Consider the following 19654-nt stretch of genomic DNA (forward strand, 5'->3'; position numbering starts at 1 on the left):
AAGCCTCATTTGGATCTGCGCCTGCCTGTGGGCCATATGCCAGAGCCTGGTATTGAACGTGTGTGTGTCCCTCTCACCTGGTGTGCAGCCTATTTCAGGACACTGCCGCAGCCACTGCTGCTCACCTGCCCTGACACGGTTTTCTCTGGGTTAGAGACAAGAATTTCTGGTGGAGAGAGGTCCTTGCAAGCTTCTTTACAATCTTTCTACCAGCTTTTTTCCTTCATCCACTGAAGCTAAGGACCCATCATGGTTTCTGCCCTCACACTTTTCCAACTGACTATATCCATCATTTACCCTACTCCCTCCTGAAGTTGCTACTGTGTTTAGTGGGAAAATGTACAAAACCAGCTATTAAGAACTGAAGCACTGATCCATGGATCCAAAGAAAGGAGGGGTCAGTTGTAGTTAGAGGAGTGGGCCTGACGGCAGTTCCAGGGAGGCCTCTTAAACAAGATTAATATATAGAAGTTTGGCAGAGAGAATATGAACAGAGAGGACACTTAAAGCAAGAATAAATCTTGTCAGACAGGACCAAAATATTCTAAGTAGCACAATGTCCTGATGCTGGCTCACAAGAGGATGAGTCACAAAGAGAAAGGATGAGACTAGAGATCAGGAAATGGAATGATGAGTTGACTTGACCTCTATTCGTTTATCACCTCCAAGCTGTGTGGTCCAGAGAGGGCCAAAGCTGATGCAAGGGACAGTAAAAGCAATTGAAAGTTGTTCATTAAGAAAACAAAAATTGCAGTCAAATAATTCAGTAAATATAGATTACCTAATTTTCTGCAGATCCCCCACTGAGTTAAAGTGGAGAATAAGCCTGACATAGCCCCTCGTGCGTAGAACCCCTGTCCCAGGAGGAATGACACAAAGTAAACAATTAATCACTTAAGTGAAGGGGTTTAGGGAGGAAGGGTTGCTGGCCTTTAAAATTATACAATGAAAGACCTACACAAGATCTGGGGTGAAGTCAGGAGTGAGACACACTCTCTTCTTGTAGATAATTGAGTACTCCAAAATCTGGTGAGTCAGGCAGTTTCAGTCTCAATTTACCACTGCAGGCAGGAAGGATAAGGATAGAGAGCCAAAACTTCTGCTTGAGGTGAACTTGCCCAGTTCATAAGTAAAGAAGTCCATCAGGATGAGAGGCAGATGTCCCAAAGAGACCTATTTGCTCTCTTGATCATGCCAGCTATTTGGCCTTTACCTGGAAGCTTTCACTTTGATCAAAGAGTTTATAGCCTTTCCTCCCCTTCTCTCCCCGGCTAAACTGGTTTGTTGAACTCTGTTGGCCTGAACTAGTCAGCAGGATGACATTACAGCAGGGCTGGAAACTTGCTGTTCCTTGCATCAGAAAAACGGAGCAAATCTCTGGCAATGAGCTGTTTGTGAGGAAGGTGACTCAGCTCAGCCTCTCAGTGATGCTGTGCTCTGGGTGCTTTAAAACACAGGCAGAGAAGCTGTAACAAGATCACAAGCCAGTCAGTCCTCAGCAAGCTACAGAGCACAAAGAAGCTGCTGAGCTAACAATGCTGGCTCTCTCGGAAGCAAAAGAGCAGAGGATATCTGTGGAGCCAAAGAGTAGGACCTGCTGGCCCGGGCAACACTTGATACCCTGGTCACAAGCAACTTTTGTATCTCACACCTGGACAGAGGCCCTGACAGCAGGCATGTGATCATCGGCTGACTCATTCATTCTACCCGACTACAAATCAACCAGGTGGCAATGTTGGTGGGCTGAGAAGAGAGAGTTTATGTGCAATGACAGTTATACCTTTGCCTTCTGTGGAAATAAGCAGTGGCTTGAGAACCAGCTGATTAACGTGAAAGCCTGCTCCAGCCCCTCCGCCCCTCAGCAGCATCGATGTTTAGTACATGGAGGGAGGCAGGAACAAGAACTTGGCATTGTTTGTCATAGAGCCTCTTCTATGAACCAAGCACACACCTGATATCATCTGGTATGATGCTCTTGCCTTACGCATGATTATAATAGCTCACCCATAAGGTGTTTGCATGAATCATGATATAATAGGTGGAGAACTCAGCACTAAAGACCTGTTATTGTTATAATTGTTATTACTCTAAGTTCTATCTCCCATTATATAGGTGAGAGCCTGCAGGCTGAGAACTGTATAACAGGGCTTTAATCCAGCCCTGACCAGTCCCCAAATTCTTGCCCTTAATCACATAAAGGTATTGTTTCCTTGTCTCCCCTTTTTTCCAGAGGTTGGTTGAGATCCCTGGAAAAATGGACACAAGAGGAGAACATAATTTAGCCCAGTGATTCTTAAATAATTTAATAATCATTATTATTAAGAAAGTGTTAATGAATTAAAATAGCGCATTCATAAGAAAATCTTTTACAAATGCTCATCAAGAAATATTTGTATAGCATCCATTGTGCTTTTGTGGGAAATTATTAAAAATTAGACATAAAACTTTTCATGCTCAATTTGGAACATAGTAAATGTGAGCAGAAGTCACGGCCGCGCCAGTGGGGCTAACAAGTAATAATGACACACTAAGTTCTATTGCTGTGCGCTGAGCTTCGGATGTAACCGCCAGCATCTTATGTGTGCATTGTCTGTTCGTCGCTTAGAATAATTCCTTGTGACAGAAATTAATAATCTAGTTGTACAGAGATACAGGAGTTCAGCTGCCTGTGGAAATTTGGCCAAAATTACATAACTGCAAACCAAGAAGTGCACTCAGGGCTGAGGGAGACACATACCTCCTTGACCACCTAAGCTGGTCCCCCCCCCACGCTCTCTATGTGGAGCCAACTAGTTTCACTAGATGAATTTAGTATGAACAGGAGTCCAGCCCACCAGTGTTAACAAGTGAATGATTCCAAGTGAAATCACAGAAACTCCATTTGACTCTTCAAATATTTTGTATAGGTTCTTATTCTACCACTTCCACCACTTGGCAAATAAAGGCTGTGTCTCCTAGCAGCAGCTTCTGCATCTGTTCTTCCTTGAAGCCCCTTAGGCAGTTGTCTCTGTCAGCAGGCTAACTCCCTCTATTCTTCAGGTACATGCCACCTTCCTAAACAGTAAAACCTTCTCCTTTAAAAAACAAATTTGGATGTCCTTGTCAAAGAGTAAAATAACAATGCCATGCCATTTTCTCTTTTCCTTCCAAGGTGTTTGAAAGGATCCAAATCAAACACAGATCGTTTTGAGGTCATGGAAGGAACAATGCCCAATGCCGAGGGCAAAGAATCCACTATAGCTAACTGCTCACATCTTCTGAAGCTCACCAGAGAGACAGCTTCCATCCGAAGTAACACTGTCCTGCGGACAGAGTAAGGGGGACAGACCTGTCTCCCTTATCTTTGTTACTGTATTTAAAGTGTTGGTGGTAAATGAGAGTCTCCACACCTTCATACCTGTCCTATCAGTCTTTCTGTGTCATTTTCCAGTCCCTTCTCTCTTTTTCATCTCACTACATACTATGCTTTAATTCTATAAAATAGTTTCCATCACTCAACTCCACTGTCCCTACAGGAAAACTCACTCTTCAAGGACCAAGGCAGAATTCTAATTGATCAACACCTCCTAACCCTCAAGGACCTCTCCTGTTCTACCTACTTCCTGCTATTATCTAGATCACTACTCTTTAGAGAAGACTGTATGCAGTATGGATGGAATTCATCTCTGTCTGACTTATCATCTACTACCAATTAGAAAGGAAAGGGACAACATTATACTAGAGTCGGGGAAGGAAAAACTAACAAATGAGCAAAGGTTAAGGTTTCTCCAACTCCTAACAGTGCAAGGAAGTGGGTGATAGAGTAGAAAATAAAGAGCAATGGAAACAACATGGATGACCAGAAACAGGCTCTCGGAGTAGGTGAAAAAGCCCCGCTCTGTCTAGACATTGGCTTTGCAAGGAGAAACAGTGAGGCCCAAATGGCTTTCCATTGTGGAAAGTGGGTACCAGGGAGGTGTGACAGTGAGATGCATAGGGAATAGATCATAGACCATCTGGGCTTACAGCAGACACATGGACAGACATTGCTGTCTCTGTCTGACCCTGACTCTGTCCTCACTTACCCCCAGCACCTGCAGCACTTAACTTATGGAAAACTGACAAAAAACAAACAAATAATCAAAGAAACAAACAAATCTAGACATTCTTCAACCATCTCAAGCCCAGAGTTTCCCTGTCACAGACTGCCAAAAGTCACAGTCTTGTCCTGTTTATCATGTTTAACACTACTTTTTTTCTGCTGCTATTCATATTTGTGAGCAGAAAGCAAGCACCGAGGAGGGGAGGGAGAGAGAGAGAGAGAGAGAGAGAGAGAGAGAGAGAGAGAGAGAGAGAAAGCTTTTTTGCCAGAGCTGATAAACTCTGATTAGGTCTTTCATCCCCTTTTCAGGAAGCTGGCTGTGGGCCACAATTGCAGTCTTGCCTTTAAACCTGAAAAACCTCAGCTTCCCGAGGGAGCCAGAAGGGGCTGAGTCTTGGCACACAGAATTCTCGAGCAGCAAAAACAACCTCTTAGCAGTCTCCTGCTTTATTAACTGAACTGTTCTGCAGCCCGGACGGTTGCATTTCATGGTGAGTTTAGGGTGAAAGCGATTTGGCAGGTTACATTCCCAGCGTGATCCGGAAGAGATACAAGCGGCTGTTGAACACAAGCTGCCCTGGATGCTTTCCTAAACCAACAGGAATCAGCTGCCTTGACAGTGGGGTGTGCACACAGATGGGGCTTTCTTCAAAGGGAACAGAGGCCAAGGGAACAAAGAAGGTGCTGAGGATTCCATATGGACATGATTCCGATGGAGCATCACCCCAATATCCTCTACCCCCTACTAGGACCCTTATAAGGCACTCAAAAGGAATTCTCCCACAAGACATAGTTTCTTTTCTTTTTTTTTTTTTTTTTAATTTGATGAAATCAGATGGAATTTCAAGCTGGAAGAGAACTTGATCAGATGGTCTCATTTCTCATGGGGAAAATGACGTGCAAGAATACAAGGTAACTTCCCAAATTTACTTAGCTATTGAAAACTCCAGCAGAAAGACATTCTATGCTGCTCTCTCCAGGCTTTTTCTAATGTCAGATCCTGCGGCTCAGGAGCTACTAGGTGGTGATCAATAACCATTTGTATCGACAAAAGGACTTCTCTGTATGACACTGAATGGATCTATAACCTTTTATGGATCTACTCCCGGGGGGTGGGGGGGCGGAATGTGGAAGTAATAGTGACTATCCCTTAACTTCAAATAAGATGATGACTAGAGTGCACAACACCTATAGGCCTATGTTCCCCCAATACTTTGTTTCTTTGTGGATACTGAGGGCAGCTATGTTTTTTAGTCCTTTGACCAGGGTGGAGCCGTACAACAAATATGGCCAACAGAACAAGGACAAAAGTGATGTTATAACCACGTTAGCCAGCACCTATAGTGTGCCTGTTCTTTCTGAAAGTGACCATACATTGTGGATGGAAACATCAACAGTTAGCCAGAGATTTGAATCACTATGAGGCAAAGAATTAGTTGACCAATAACATCACACTGATTTTCATGGGTAAGACAAAAAATAAAAATTAAAATTAAAAAAAATCCTAGTGAAAATGTGTTTTCTGGATTGTTTGTTATAGCATCATTTGGTAATTATTTTAACAACCATAGTAAGCACTTATTAAATATTAGGAAAATATTAGGAATGGCATAATTTTCCCTGTTGGGAATTAGTACTAGTTATCATTTCCCACAGTGGTTCTTCGTTCCACAGTACTAAATACTGACAGCCAGATCAACGTTGATAAGTGGAACCCTCGAATTCTTCAGTGTTGGCAAGAGTTAAATTGTATGATTTAACTTAATTGTATGCACTGTATGATTGAGTTACATATGTATATACTCTTAGTTCCTCAAAAATCAAGAAGTAAAGGACATCCTTATTTTTTATTTTATTCTTAATTTATTAATTTTTTATTAATTACAGTTTATTCACTTTGTATCCCAGCTGTAGCTCCCTCCCTCTGCCCCTCCCAGTCCCACCCTCCCTCCATCATCTCCTCCCATGCCCCTCCCCAAGTCCACTGATAGAGGAGGTCCTCCTCCCCTTCCTTCTGACCCTAGCCTATCAGGTCTCATCAGGACTGTCTGCATTGTCCTCCTCTGTGGGCTGGTAAGGCTGCTCAGCTTCACCAGGGGTAGCTGAGCAAAGAGCCAGCCACTAAGTTCATGACAGAGACAGTCCCTGTTCCTATTACTAGGGAACTCACTTGGAGAATGAGCTGCCATGGGCTACATCTGTGCAGGGGTTCTAGGTTATCTCCATGCATGGTCTGGGGTTGGAGTATCAGTCTCAGAAAAAAACTCTGTGCCCAGATTTTTAAAGAAAATTTTATTAACCAATGTTTAAAATCCAGCACCATTCTAGTAATAACACATGTGTTACCAAATGCTACTACCTATGATGCCTAATTTCGATCATTAACTTGACGGGAGCAAGAAGCTCAGGGAAAGTTATGGAAAGCATGTGGGAAAAGTGGAAAGGCCAGAAGACAGGGAGTGTAGTAAAATGCCGTCTTCTGGACATGGTATGGCCATGATTGCATCATGAACTCAAAGCCGCTGTCCTAATCTGCACAAGATCAAGCCAGCCAAAATTCTCAGCCAACATTCTGCCAGAGCTGGTGGAAGTGCCCTGCTGAAGCTCAAAGCTTCTTGGGAAGGCAGAATCTGACAGCACTTTTGTGAGGACACTGTACTCATTACCTTTGTGATTATTTCGCCCAAATGTGTAATACAAACAACCAACCGTTAAGAGAGAATGGATTTATTTGGCCTCGCGGATCATCACTGTGGAAAAGTGACTTTGTGGTGATAGGAGTTTGAGGCTGCTTGCTTACACGTTGGTGGCCTAAGCAGCAGAACAAGGGGGCTTCCAATGTTCAACTGTCTTTCTCTCCACCCAAGCCCACCCCTTTGTTCACTCCAAGACATAAACCCATTGGGTTGGTGCTATTTGTATTCAGGACAGGGCTTTTGCCTGCCTGTTAGCATTCCCTAGAAAATTCCTCTCAGAAATTCCCAAATATATTGTTGTCCTAGGTGTTTGTTTTTTTTAATATATAATTGTAATTTTTCTTTATTCTTGAGAATTCTGTATAACTTGGGGAATCTGCTTAGTGTTGCTGGTATGTATATGTTATTATGGCTTAACCTTTAGGATTGGATAACCTGTTATGGAGCTCATCCTCAGAGAAGACTGATTCTCCCTCTTTCAGTAGAACAACAATGATAAGCATGGCAAGATATCCACAAAGGTACAATGGTGGCACTTCTATCTTTGGGATAACCAACAGCTGTGTAGTTCACTAAAGTCTATATGTTGTTCTGGGCACATGGGCATATGTGTGGAGATAAGAGGTCAACCTTTGATGCCAATCCTTGTCAGCTCTTCTGTTGTTTACTGCTGCACAGGCCACTCTCTAGCCTGAGAGCTTCCATCTGACTGTAGCGCACTGAGAATAAAAATGAGTACCACCACATTGGGCAGCATGTGGATACAGCGGACTTAAACTCTGGTCCTCAGGCCCATCTATCGTATATAGTTTCTCTTGAGTTAATGCCAGCTAGTACTCTTCTTTTTCCCAGGATGGAACAGACCCAGGGGACAGATGTTCAATGGCCAAGAAACTGGCAATACCAAGGTTTCCAGAACCTATCATCCACCCAGGAATCTCTCATGTTCTGGAGTTAGAAAAAGAGGACTTTGGGAGTCCCTACACCTCAGCCCTTCCCAGCACCCTGGCCTTGCATTTGTAGAGCAATGGGGTACAAGACAGTCTTTGCACACAACATTTCTCATACCATGTCCTTTGTTCCCACTTTCTCTCAGAAGTCAGTCAGGTCCCTTTTTTCCCCTATCAAAATGATTTAGGAAGAATGACGGTGAAGGTAGATATACTCACAAAGGTGGGCCTTTATCTGTGTTTTCCTTATAGACCAGATATGTGGAACAGAAAAAATGAAGATGCACAGACTGACTATAAAGCAAAAAATAGTATCAATATTCTCCTCATTTTTTTGCTGCTTGAGGGATCCAGACAGAGAAAGGAGAATGTAGAAGTCCAGGTCCTCAGCATGGGTGATACACCCTATTGAAATTTACCTTACGTGAGTGGCATTTGGAAAGGATGAACTAACATCCTTATTGAGCAGTGAGCAAGCAGGAGTGAACATTGGGGTGCCTGGAGTTAATGCATTTGGTGTCTCGATGCAATTGTAAGAAGGTTGGAGATGCAGCCTATTAAGCAAGGTAAACATGTAGGGAAACGTGTAAAAACAAGCATTTCCAGTCTCAGACAGGCTCTTAGGAGGCATGCTCCAGGAGGCATCCCTCTGGTGCAGGCCTGCTATCTGCTGATGTGAGCTTATTATAAAAATGGAAATTCACATTTTGTGGAAGTTGTAAGTTCATTCATCTAAATTACTTCTCATACAGACTATGATGGCTCTGAGAATTGCTGGGGTAGGATTTTTATTTGATCTTCCAACATTATTGGAAGTTGTATAAATGGGACTATATGAAGACTTTTACTGTCTATTGTGTAATTCTAAATCAACATTCTGTCAGTGAAGCACAGATTTTTCAGGGTAAAGTGTGGAAGAGAGAATAGCCAGCTTATTCCACTCAAGTGACCATGCGTAGAATTTAATTAATGCTTAAATATAAAGAAGAAAAGAGGAAGGGAAAGGGAGGAGGTGGAGAGGTAGGAGTAGAAAAAGGTGAGAAGCAGGATGCAGAGGCACGTGAGAAGAGAGCAACTTGTATATTTGAAACTGTCTCATCTTCCTTTTTATCTTGAAAAACAGAAACCTTGATTTACTGAAAGGTTAAAAATAGGTCATTTCTGTGAAAATTAGATGCCTACATGTCATTTCAATTTTATAATCTAAAATCTGACTCTTTCTATACTTTATGAGATTTATCTTAACTAATAGATCTCATTAAATGGGCACTCATGTTTGATGGAAATAAAAAACACATAAAATACCATATATTTTCATGATATTGGTGATAATATTAAGTGTAACAGTGCTTCTGGGACAATATTTTTCTTAAGTCTCTATAAATAAAAAGAAGAAGTTCTTCCACTTCAAATATCTATAAATATTAGATTGAATTTTCATTTTCAACTTTAAAATACTACAGGCACTCCCCCAAATATATATGAGGTCAGCTTTAGTCTTAAGGAAATTATTTTACATATTGTCACAACAGCATTGTAAAAATACGCTGATTCAAGCTAAGTAAGTTAGTAAGAGTCAAGAGAGGAAAGAAGAATGTCCAACAAATGAGTACATTTTTCCTCTAGGAATCTATGATTCAGGACTGACTGGTGTCATGCATTAGTAATTTGAACTCCGGAATAGATTTAAGTAAGATAGCTTTAGCCTCCATGGACTGAAATCTCAGCATGCTCCCTGCTATTTTGGTATCTCAATATGTGAGTAATGATTTGTACCTATACCTGGCATCCTATCTTCAACATCATTATCTACCAAATTAGTTTCAAATTAGTTTTCAGTTCAAAATTCCTTTCCTTAAAGGCTCCTACAGTGAATTTTGTAGGATACAAACCAGATCATGTCTTGTCTATACTTAACATCATTAATGATGCTTAAGAGAATATATCTAAAGAACAGTGTCCATGATCCTTAGGAGACAGATGAGACATTTTACAGTCAAGCCCTGCTTCTCTGATAGTGCTATCTCCAATCTTCCTACCTTCCCTAATCTGAATGTCTGTCTAAGCATGACTTGAATACTCACAATATTTCTCTCCATTTCCTTGAAGTCATCTTTTAGTATTTCTCCCTGCCTAGAAAAATAAATAAAAACAAGAGGCCATGAATTTGGTAGACAGCAGGGAAGCATAACTAGAAGGATTTGGAAGGAGGAAGAAGAAAAAAATGATGTAATTATAATTTCAAAATAAAAAGAGAATAATTTAAAATGCAAAAAGGGTTACAACAAAGTATTTTTATTTGTTTGTTTAAAGCGAGAAATCCCTATCTTAAAAATGCAAATAAGAAAAAAAAAATTAGTCTACCATAGTGATGTTCATAGAGCAGCAGGTGCCAACTTCTTTCCCAAGGAGAGGCTCCACTATTAACTGCCTTGCCTTGTTGCTTCTACACTTCCATTGTGGTCTATTTGTTCACTCTGCTAATGTGGTCAGAATATAAGCAAGCTCACAGTTATCCTGGCTAGCTAACAACACATCTTTAAGAACATCTGCCGCACAGATTGAACTAACACTCTAAAAATATTAGGAAGTGATTAAACATATGATTTTGCTTAAGTACTTACGTGGTTGCAATTAAAGTTAGGATAATTTTTCCTAGTGCCATGCTGTACAGCATTTGCATGCACAAGCAATACAATGGTGACTTCTCAAGCATGCTTACTGAGAGTGAAACAGAATAGTGCGAATAGCTGAACTGTCCATGGTGAGTTTGAGGATGACATAGACCACATAGATCCTGTCTAGATATTCCTGTCATGGTCCAGCCACCCATTCTATAATTTGCTAAGAAAGACACACACAAAAGGAAATGGAAACTGAGGAATCAACTGTCACTTTTTATTTGATTTTGCCTGAAGCTCCTTTGGTTACATAACATGTAAGTATTGTCCTTTTTAAAAGCAAAAGCTTCTGTAAACATAGGGAATGGTACTTCTCTCAATAGCAGAATGAATCCTATTCTTAGGTTATCTTTTTATGGAAGTCTAGAAAAAAAAAGTACTATCCAAGTGTCCTTACTTCAAGAAGCTCAGAACATACACAAACACTGAGGAAAATTGCCCATCTTGTTCTCTAGAGAATTCTAATGTGAATTTAGATAGTTGAATACATGGAACAACTATTTCTCCTTCAGCTGAACAGGATAGTCAGCACTTTTCACTTAGCTTTGGAGAAACAATGTTTTAAAGACATCAAAAGAATTTTTAAGAATTTTAAAAGGTTTCTACTTGTATTTGAGCAAACCTTGTAAAATGGTGTCCTTCTTAACATCTAAAACACATCTAAAAAGCTTCCAAGAAACTGAGATTCGGACAGGCAAATGTAGGGAGAGATGCATAGAAGAGACAAGATGGTGCAGCATGTCAGAACTAGAGTGCATGCACTTCCTGCATGTGGCTTTTATGACGAAATGTTTAAAAGCCATCACCTTTCTGACCAAGGAAATTTGATTGAAGTAGGTGTGGGTCCACACTCAACCACAAATATCAATTATATTTCCAGAAGTTGTAAAATCTACACATGCAGAGAGATCCTGAAGGTATGAAGGCTTTGATGGTCTTCCCCACTTACAAGAATATCCTGAACATAGTTTGTCTTATAAAAACCTATTTTATCAAGAGATTAGTAATGAATCAGACAAGAAAATAATTTAAAATACTATTAAACTAGTAACTAGGAAAGAAGCAAAATGAGATGACCATCTATAAAAAATTGTGTACATATGTTAATCAACATATATTAATAATGTAATTGATTGTTTTAAAATTTATTTACTCTTTTCTGTGTGTGACTCCTTGCCTGCATTTATGCCTGTGCACCACCTGTTTGCCTGCTGGCTGCAGAGGCCAGAGGAGCATTTAGATTCCCTGGAACTAGAGTTAAAGATGGTATTGAGCTGCAATGTTGATGCTAGAAATTGAAATATCCTCTGGAAGAACATCATTCATTCATTCATTCATTCATTCATTCATTCATCTTACATTCTGGTCATAGCTCTGTCCCTACTTACTTCCCAGTCTTACCCTCCCTCCCTTTCTCCCATTCCTCTCTCCTATTCCTCAGAAAAGGGGAGCCCTCCCCTCTTTCCATCCACTACAGCTCATCAAGTCCTGCCACGGGTGAGTATGTGCACTTCTCCTGTAGCCTGGCAAGGCAATCCTCCCAGGGGAAAGTAATTGAAAAGCTGGCCAGAGAATCCATGTCAGAGAGACATGGCTCCCCTATGCTTTACCCAACATTTGGCTGAGTCTCAGCATCTGTTTTGAGGAACTTTTGGGTGGAGCCTCTCAGAGTAAAGCTCTGCTTGACTCCCATCTGCAAGTATAGCAGAGTCTTATTAATAGGGTTAGGGGTTCATTCTCTTCCATGGGATGGCTTTTGGGTTGGGCCAGGCATTCATTGGGCCTTCCCAGTCTCTGCCATATCTCCTCTACCTTCATCCCTGAACATCTTGTAGTCAGAGTTGATTTTGAGTCACAGTTTTTGTGGGTAGGTTGGTGTTCCTCTCCCTCTACTATGAAACTATCTAGTTAGAAAGTGTTCTCTTCTGTCTCTAGGGCCTCAGCTACTAAGAGTCTCTGCTAGAGTCCCTCTCATATCCCCCCCAGGAGCCTACCTGATTTAGGTCTAAAGCTTGTCAGAGAGATGCCATTTGCCCATACTTTTTCTTTTCTCTACAGACCTTTTGTCTTCCTGCCTCTGCTCTTCACAGGTCTGATCTCCACCCTCATTTCTCTGTTTCCTTTCCTATCTTGTTTCCTCTCTTCAGCCATTACATCTGTCTATTCTATTTCCCCTTCTGAGTAAGATTCATGCATTCTCCCTTGGTTCCTTGTTTATAAGGTCTGTAAAGAATGGTATTGGTATTTTGTTGGGGATTACATTGAATCTTTCAGGTGATTTTGGTAAGATTTACTGTTAATCGTATCGATCCTTGAACATGGAACATTTTTTCATCTTCTGATATCCTCTTTGGTTTCTTTCTGTAGAGACTAGAAGATCTTGTAATACAGGCAATTGACTTGTTTGGTTAGAATTACATCAAGATACTTTATACTATTTCTGGCTATTGTGAAGGGTGTACTTTCCCTAATTATTTTGTCAGTCCATTTGTCATTTATATATAGGAGGCAGCCAGTGATCTTAAACACTGAGCCATTTCTTGAAACCTTGACTTGTATTTTAATTAAATTTTTATTTTTGTACTAATTACAGTTAATTCACTTTGTTTCCCAGCTGTAGCTCTCTCCATCCCCTCCCAATCCTACCTTCTCTTCCTCTTCTCCTTCGATGCCCCTTTCCAAGTCCACTGATAGGGAAGCTCTTCCACTCCTTCTATCTGACCCTAGCTTATCAGGTCTCATCAGGACTGGCTACATTGTCCTCCTCTGTTGTCTGGCAAGGATGCTCCCCTCCAACTCAGGAGGGGTTAAAGAACCAGCCACTGAGTTCATGTCAGAGACAGTCCCTGTTCCCCTTACTAGGAAACCCACTTGGATACTGAGCTGCCATAGGCTACATCTGTGCAGGGGTTCTAGGTTATATCCATGAATGATCCTTCGTTAGAGTATCAGTCTCAGAAAAAATACCCGGGCCCAGATTTTTGGTTTTGTTGCTGTCCTTGAGGAGTTCTTGTCCTCTCCAGGTCTTACTATTTTCATCTTCTTTCATAAGATTCCCTGCACTCTGCCCAAAGTTTGGTTATGAGTCTCAGCATCTGCGTTTATATACTGCTGGGTAGAGCCTTTCAGAAGGCCTCTGTGGTAGGCTCGTGTCCTGTTTCCTGTTTTCTCCTTCTTCCATTGTCCATCTTGTTTGTCTTTCTGAGGATTTATCATCTTACCCAGGGTTCTCCTTCTTGCTTAGCTTCTTTATGTGTATTGATTTTAGTATGTTTAGTTATATTATCCACTTATAAGTGAGTATATACCATGTGTGTCTTTCTGCTTCTGGGAGTACCTCATTTGGAATGATCTTTTCTAGACCTTTTTGCATACCATTTGCCTGCAAATTTCATGATTTACTTATTTTTAATGGCTGAGTAGTATTTCATTGCATAAATTTATCACAATTTCTGTATCCATTCCTCCATTGATGGAAATATGGGTTGTTTCCAGGTTCTGACTATTACAAATAAAGCTGCTACAAATATGACTGAACAAATGTCCTTGTAGTGTACTTGAGCATATTTTGGATATATGCCTAGGAGTGGTATAGCTGGATCTTGATGTAACACTATTCCTAATTCTGAAAAAGTGCCATATTGATTTCCAAAGTGGTTGTACAAGTTTACATTCCTACCAGCAATGGAGGAGGGTTCCCTTTCTCCACATCCTCTCCAGCATGTATTGTCACTTAAGTTTTTATATCTTAGCCATGCTGATGGATATAAGGTGAAATCTCAGGATCGTTTTGATTTGCATTTCCCTGATGGCTAAGGATGTTGAGCATTTCTTTAAGTATTTCTCTGCCATTTCATATTCCTCTACAGAGAATTCTCTATTTAATGCTGTATCCCATTTTTTTAATTGGATTACTTGATTATTAATTGAATAACTTCTTTATTCTTTATATATTCTGGATATTAGCCCACTGTTTGATATAGGGTTGGTGAAGATCCTTTCCCAGTCTGTAGGTTGTTGTTTTGTTCTGATGACAGTGTCCTTTGCTTTACAGAAGCTTTTCAGTTTCATGAGGTCCCATTTATTGATTGTTGATCTTAGAGCCTATGCTGTTGGTGTGCTGTTTAGGAAGTTGTCTCCTGTGCCAATGGGTTCTAAGCTCTTCTCCACTTTTTTATCTAACAGATTTAATGTGTCTGGTTTTATATTGAGATCTTTGATCCACTTGGACTTTAGTTTTGTGCAAGGTGATAAATATAGATCTATTTGCATTTTTCTACATGTGGACATCCAGTTAGACCAGCACCAGTTGTTGAAGATGCTGTCTTTTGTCCATTGTATGGTTTGGGGTTCTTTGTCAAAATCAAGTATTCACAAGTGTCTGGCTTTGTTTCTGGGTCTTCTATTCAAGTCCATTGATCCGCCAGTCTGTTTTTATCCCAGTATCATGCAGTTTTTATTACTATTGCTCTGTAGTACAGCTTGAGATCAGGGATGGACGATCTGTTGTTGTTCAGGATCATTTTGACAATTCTGAGTTTTTGTTTTTCCATAAGAAGTTGAGAATTTTTCTTTCAAGGTCTGTAAAGAATGGTGTTGGTATTTTGATGGGAATTGCACTGATTCTGTAGGTTGCTTTTGGCAGAATGGATACTTTCACTTTGTAAATCCACCGATCCATGAGCATGTAAGGTCTTTCCATCTTCTGATATCTTCTTTGATTTCTTTCTTCAGAGACTTGAAGCTTTTTTCAAATAGGCCTTTCACTAGTTTGATTAGAGTTACACAAAGGTACTTTATGTTGTTAGTGGCTACTGTGAAGGGTGTTGTTTCCCTAATTTCTTTCTTAGTTCTTTTGTCTTTCCTGTACAGAAGGGCTTCTGATTTTTTTTTTAGTTAATTTGCTGAAGGTGTTTATCAGCTGAAGGAGTTCTTTGGTTGAATTTTTGGTATCTCTCATGTATGCTACCATATCATCTGCAAATAGTGATACTTTGACTTCTTCCTTTCCAATTTGTATCCCCTTGATCTCCTTTAGTTGTCTTATTCCTCCAGCTAGGACTTCAAGTCCTATGTTGAAGAAATGCAAAGAGAGTCGGCAACTTTGCCTTGTCCTTCATTTCAGTGGGATTGATTTAAGTTTCTCTCTGTTTGGTTTGATGTTGGCTATAGGCTTGCTGTATATTGTCTTTACTATGTTTAGGTATATGCCTTATATCCCAGATCTTTCCAAGAATTTAAACATGAATGGGTGTTGGACTGTGTCAAATGCTTTTTCATCATATAAGGAGATGATCATGTGGTTTTTCTCCTTCAGTTTGTTTATATGTTGGATCACATTGATGGATTTCCGTATTTTCAACCACCCCTGCATGAAGCCTACTTGGTCATGGTGGATGATATCTTTTATGTGTTCTCAGATACAGTTTGCAAATATTTTGTTGGGTATTTTTGCATCAATGTTCATAAGAGATATAGGTCTGAAGTTCTCTTTTTTGGGGGGCCTTTGTGTGGTTTAGGTATCAAGGTGACTGTGACTTCATAGAATGAGTTTGGTAATGTTCCTTCTGTTTCTATTTTGTGGAATAGTTTGAAGAGAATTGGAGTTAGCTCTTCTTTGAAGGTCTGGTAGAATTCTTCACTGAAACCATCTGGCCCTGGGCTTTTTTTGGAAGGGAGACATTTGATGACTGCTTCTATTTCCTTAAGGGGATATAGGACTATTCAATATAATTACCTGATCTTGATTTAATTTTGCTAAATGGAATCTACCAAGGAAATTGTATATTTTCTTTAAATTTTCAAATTTTGTTGCATATAGGCTTTTCTAGTAAGGGAAGCACAAACACTTATACACCCATGATATCACTGACTTATACACACACACACACACACACACACACACTACTGTGACCACCACCAACAACAAAATAATAAGAGTCAATAATCATGGCTCATTGACATTTATCAGTATCAATGGTCTTAATTTCCCAATTTAAAAAAGAAACAGAAAACATAAACTAACAGAATGACTTGAAAACAGAATCCATCTTTCAGCTGCATCCAAGAAAGACATGTCAACCCCAAAGATAGACATTACCTCAAGATAAGCGGTTAGAAAAAGATATTATAAGCAAATAAGCCTAAGAAGAAAGCTGGTGTAGACATTTTAAAATCTAACAAAACGGCCCTAAAACCAAAGCTAATCAAAAGAGATGAGGAATGATGCTACCTATTCATCAAAGGAAAAATTCACTAATATGAAATTCCAATTCTTGACATCTATGCCCCAAACACAAGGCCATTCAAGTGTGTAAAAGAAACTCTAATACAGCTTAAATCACATAACTCCCATACACTGATAGTGGGAGACTTCAATACCCCACTCATCAACAGACATTATAAAGCAAATGGTTCTAACAATCATTTACAGAACATTTTCACCAAAACACAAAAGAATATACCTTCTTATATGTACCTCTTAGAACTTTCTCTAAAACTGACAACATACTGAGAACAAAGCAAGTATCAAAAGACACAAGAAAAGCAAAATAACTCCCTGCATCCTATCAGACCACCATGAATTAAAACTGGATATCAACACCTAAGCAACAGAAAACTTAGAAACTCACAGAAACTGAACAAAGTCTCTATTGAATGAAAAATTGGTCAACACAGAAATAAGGAAAAATTATAGACTTCCTAGAATTCAAAAATGAGACAAAATAAAAGCAGTACTAAGAGGAAAGTTTATAGTATTAAGTACCTACATAAAATAATCAGAGAGATATCATACTAACATATTAATAACATATCTGAAAGCTCTAGAACAAAAAGAAGTAAGTTAATCACAAGAAATAATCAAACTGAAGGTTGAAATTAATAAATTAGAAAGAAAGATAACAATACAAAGAATCAATGAAACAAAGAGTTGGTTCTTTGAGAAAAAAATCAACCACATAGACAAAGCCTTAGCCAAATTAACCAATAGGCAGAGAGACAGTATCTAAATTAACAAAATCATAAATGAAAAGGGCATAACAACTGTGAGGAAATCCAGAGAATTACAAGGATATACTTTAAAAACCTTTAATTCAACAAATTGCAAAATCTAAAAGAACTTAATTTTTTAAAATAAGTACTGTGTACCAAAGTTAGATCCCGATCAGATTAAAAATTTAAATAGATATTTATAACTTCTGGTGAAACAGAAGCAAACATTAAAAGTCTCCAAGTCAAAAAAAAAAAAAAGAAAGAAAGAAAGAAAAGAAAAAATAAAGAAAAAGAAAAAACCCAAGGTCCAGATGGTTTTAGCACAGATTTCTACCAGCTTTCAAAGTAGACTTAACACCAATACTCCTCAAATTGTTCCACAAAGTAGAAACAAAAGAAATATTGCCAAATTCATTTCAGGAGGCCACAGTTACCATAACCCCTGATTCCCAACCCACATAAATATTCTCCTTATGAGAGAATCTATATCCTGAACTTAGAAATACACTGTGGAGCAACAATGCAGCCACATTTGGGATGAAGAAAAGTGAGGATAAATCATTATAGCCAAAAGCTTTGCCTTCATTCTCACATTTAACCCTCCCAATAGCACTGAGGAACATTTTGTAGAACAGGTAACCACTTAGGTACATGGAGGACATCTGGCCCTGCAGACCAGGGCCATTCAGCTACAGAATTCTGCATCATTAATTCATTTCTTCTAAAATACTTTTTTCTTTCTGAGAACAAAACTACCAACATATGCCAGGGACCACAGAAGTGACGATGAATAAGAATTTCTAGAACCCCTGCACAGATGTAGCCGATGGCAGCTCAGTATCCAAGTGGGTTCCCTAAAAAGGGGAACTGGAACTGTCTCTGACATGAACTCAGTGGCTAGCTCTTTGACCTCCCCCCCCCACCTCCCACCCCCCGCCGAGGAGCAGACTTGCTTAGGCCACAGAGGAGGACATTGCAGCCAATCCTGATGAGACCTGATAAGCTAGCATCAGATGGAAGAGGAGGAGGACTGCCCCTATCAGTGGACTGAAAGAGGGGCAGGGAGGAGATGATGGAGAGAGGGTGGGGTTGGGAAGGAATGAAGAAGGGAGCTACAGCTGGGATACAAAGTAAATAAACTGTAATTAATATAAAAAATAAAAATTTAAAAATTTTTTAAAAGATCTAAAAAAAAGAATTTCTGGAAAACACATTAGAAGAGGAAAGACACTTAATGAATGATGACTAAACACACGTTTAATTTCTCAAGAACACACTGCTTCAGAGAAAATGAAGCCTGAGCTAGAGAGCAAGGAATGGAGAGGACGGTTTCTCTAGTATGAGAAACGAAAGGAACCCCCTGTATATATGGCTGTGAAGAGATACATGAAGAAATTCTCAAACCCCAAGAACACCCTGCCAGATAAAACTATGGAAACAAAAGCAATCTATAAACAGACATAGAGCTCACAGAATTTTTTTTTTTACTTTTTTTTTATTAATTACACTTTATTCATTTTGTATCCCCCCATAAGCCCCTCCCTCCTCCCCTCCCAATTCCACCCTCCCTCCCCTTTCTGCATGCATGCCACTCCCCAAGTCCACTGATAGGGAAGGTTCTCCTCTCCTTTCTGATCTTAGTCTATCAGTTCTCATCAAAAGTGGCTGCATTGTCCTCTACTGTGGCCTGGTAAGGCTGCTCCCCCCTCAGGGGGAGGTGAACAACGAGCAGGCCAATCAGATTATGTCAGAGGCAGTCCCTCTTCCCATTACTATGTAACCCACTTGGACACTGAACTGCCATGGGCTACATCTGTGCAGGGGTTCTAGGTTATCTCCACAAATAGAATTTTAATTTGACAATTAAAAATATGTAAGTATTTTGAAGAATTCAATTAACTTTTCTACCACCAAGAATCCTTATTGCACATGCTAAGACAAGAAACAAAGTAGAGGTACTTATATTCATGAAGAGATGCCTTCTCTCATTTGTTCTCTGTGTTTGTTTCTTCAGACTTGGAGATGTGACCATGTTCTGGCATTGTGAACTATCTATTTGGACCCTAGGTACTCTGTGTGCTGAGGAGGAGCTGGGATTATATTCTGTTAACTTATAAAAGATATTAGTAAAAGGTAATGTTTGTTGAGAATTTGTTGTTGTTTTGTTATTCCAGGTACTAGAACAAAGCTTTCTGTGCACTAATAAATTGAACTCTCACAGAACTTCTATACTATGTATATAAGGGGTAGTTA

The 19654-nt window shown here is 39.7% G+C and overlaps 1 long non-coding RNA gene across 1 annotated transcript in view; it reads left to right on the forward strand.

Annotated features, from left to right (window-relative positions):
- Positions 1–19472: 19472 nt before the first annotated feature.
- The window catches only part of LOC129690909 (uncharacterized), a 44015-nt gene continuing 43833 nt past the window's right edge, over positions 19473–19654 (forward strand). Inside the window, exon 1 of the long non-coding RNA XR_008722372.1 lies at positions 19473–19534. This is a non-coding gene — a long non-coding RNA (uncharacterized LOC129690909). The remainder of the gene's footprint in view (positions 19535–19654) is intronic.

The sequence above is a fragment of the Psammomys obesus genome, unplaced genomic scaffold (genome assembly GCF_907164565.1).
Source record: "Psammomys obesus unplaced genomic scaffold, mPsaObe1.curated_primary_1811, whole genome shotgun sequence".
NCBI lineage: Eukaryota > Metazoa > Chordata > Mammalia > Rodentia > Muridae > Psammomys > Psammomys obesus.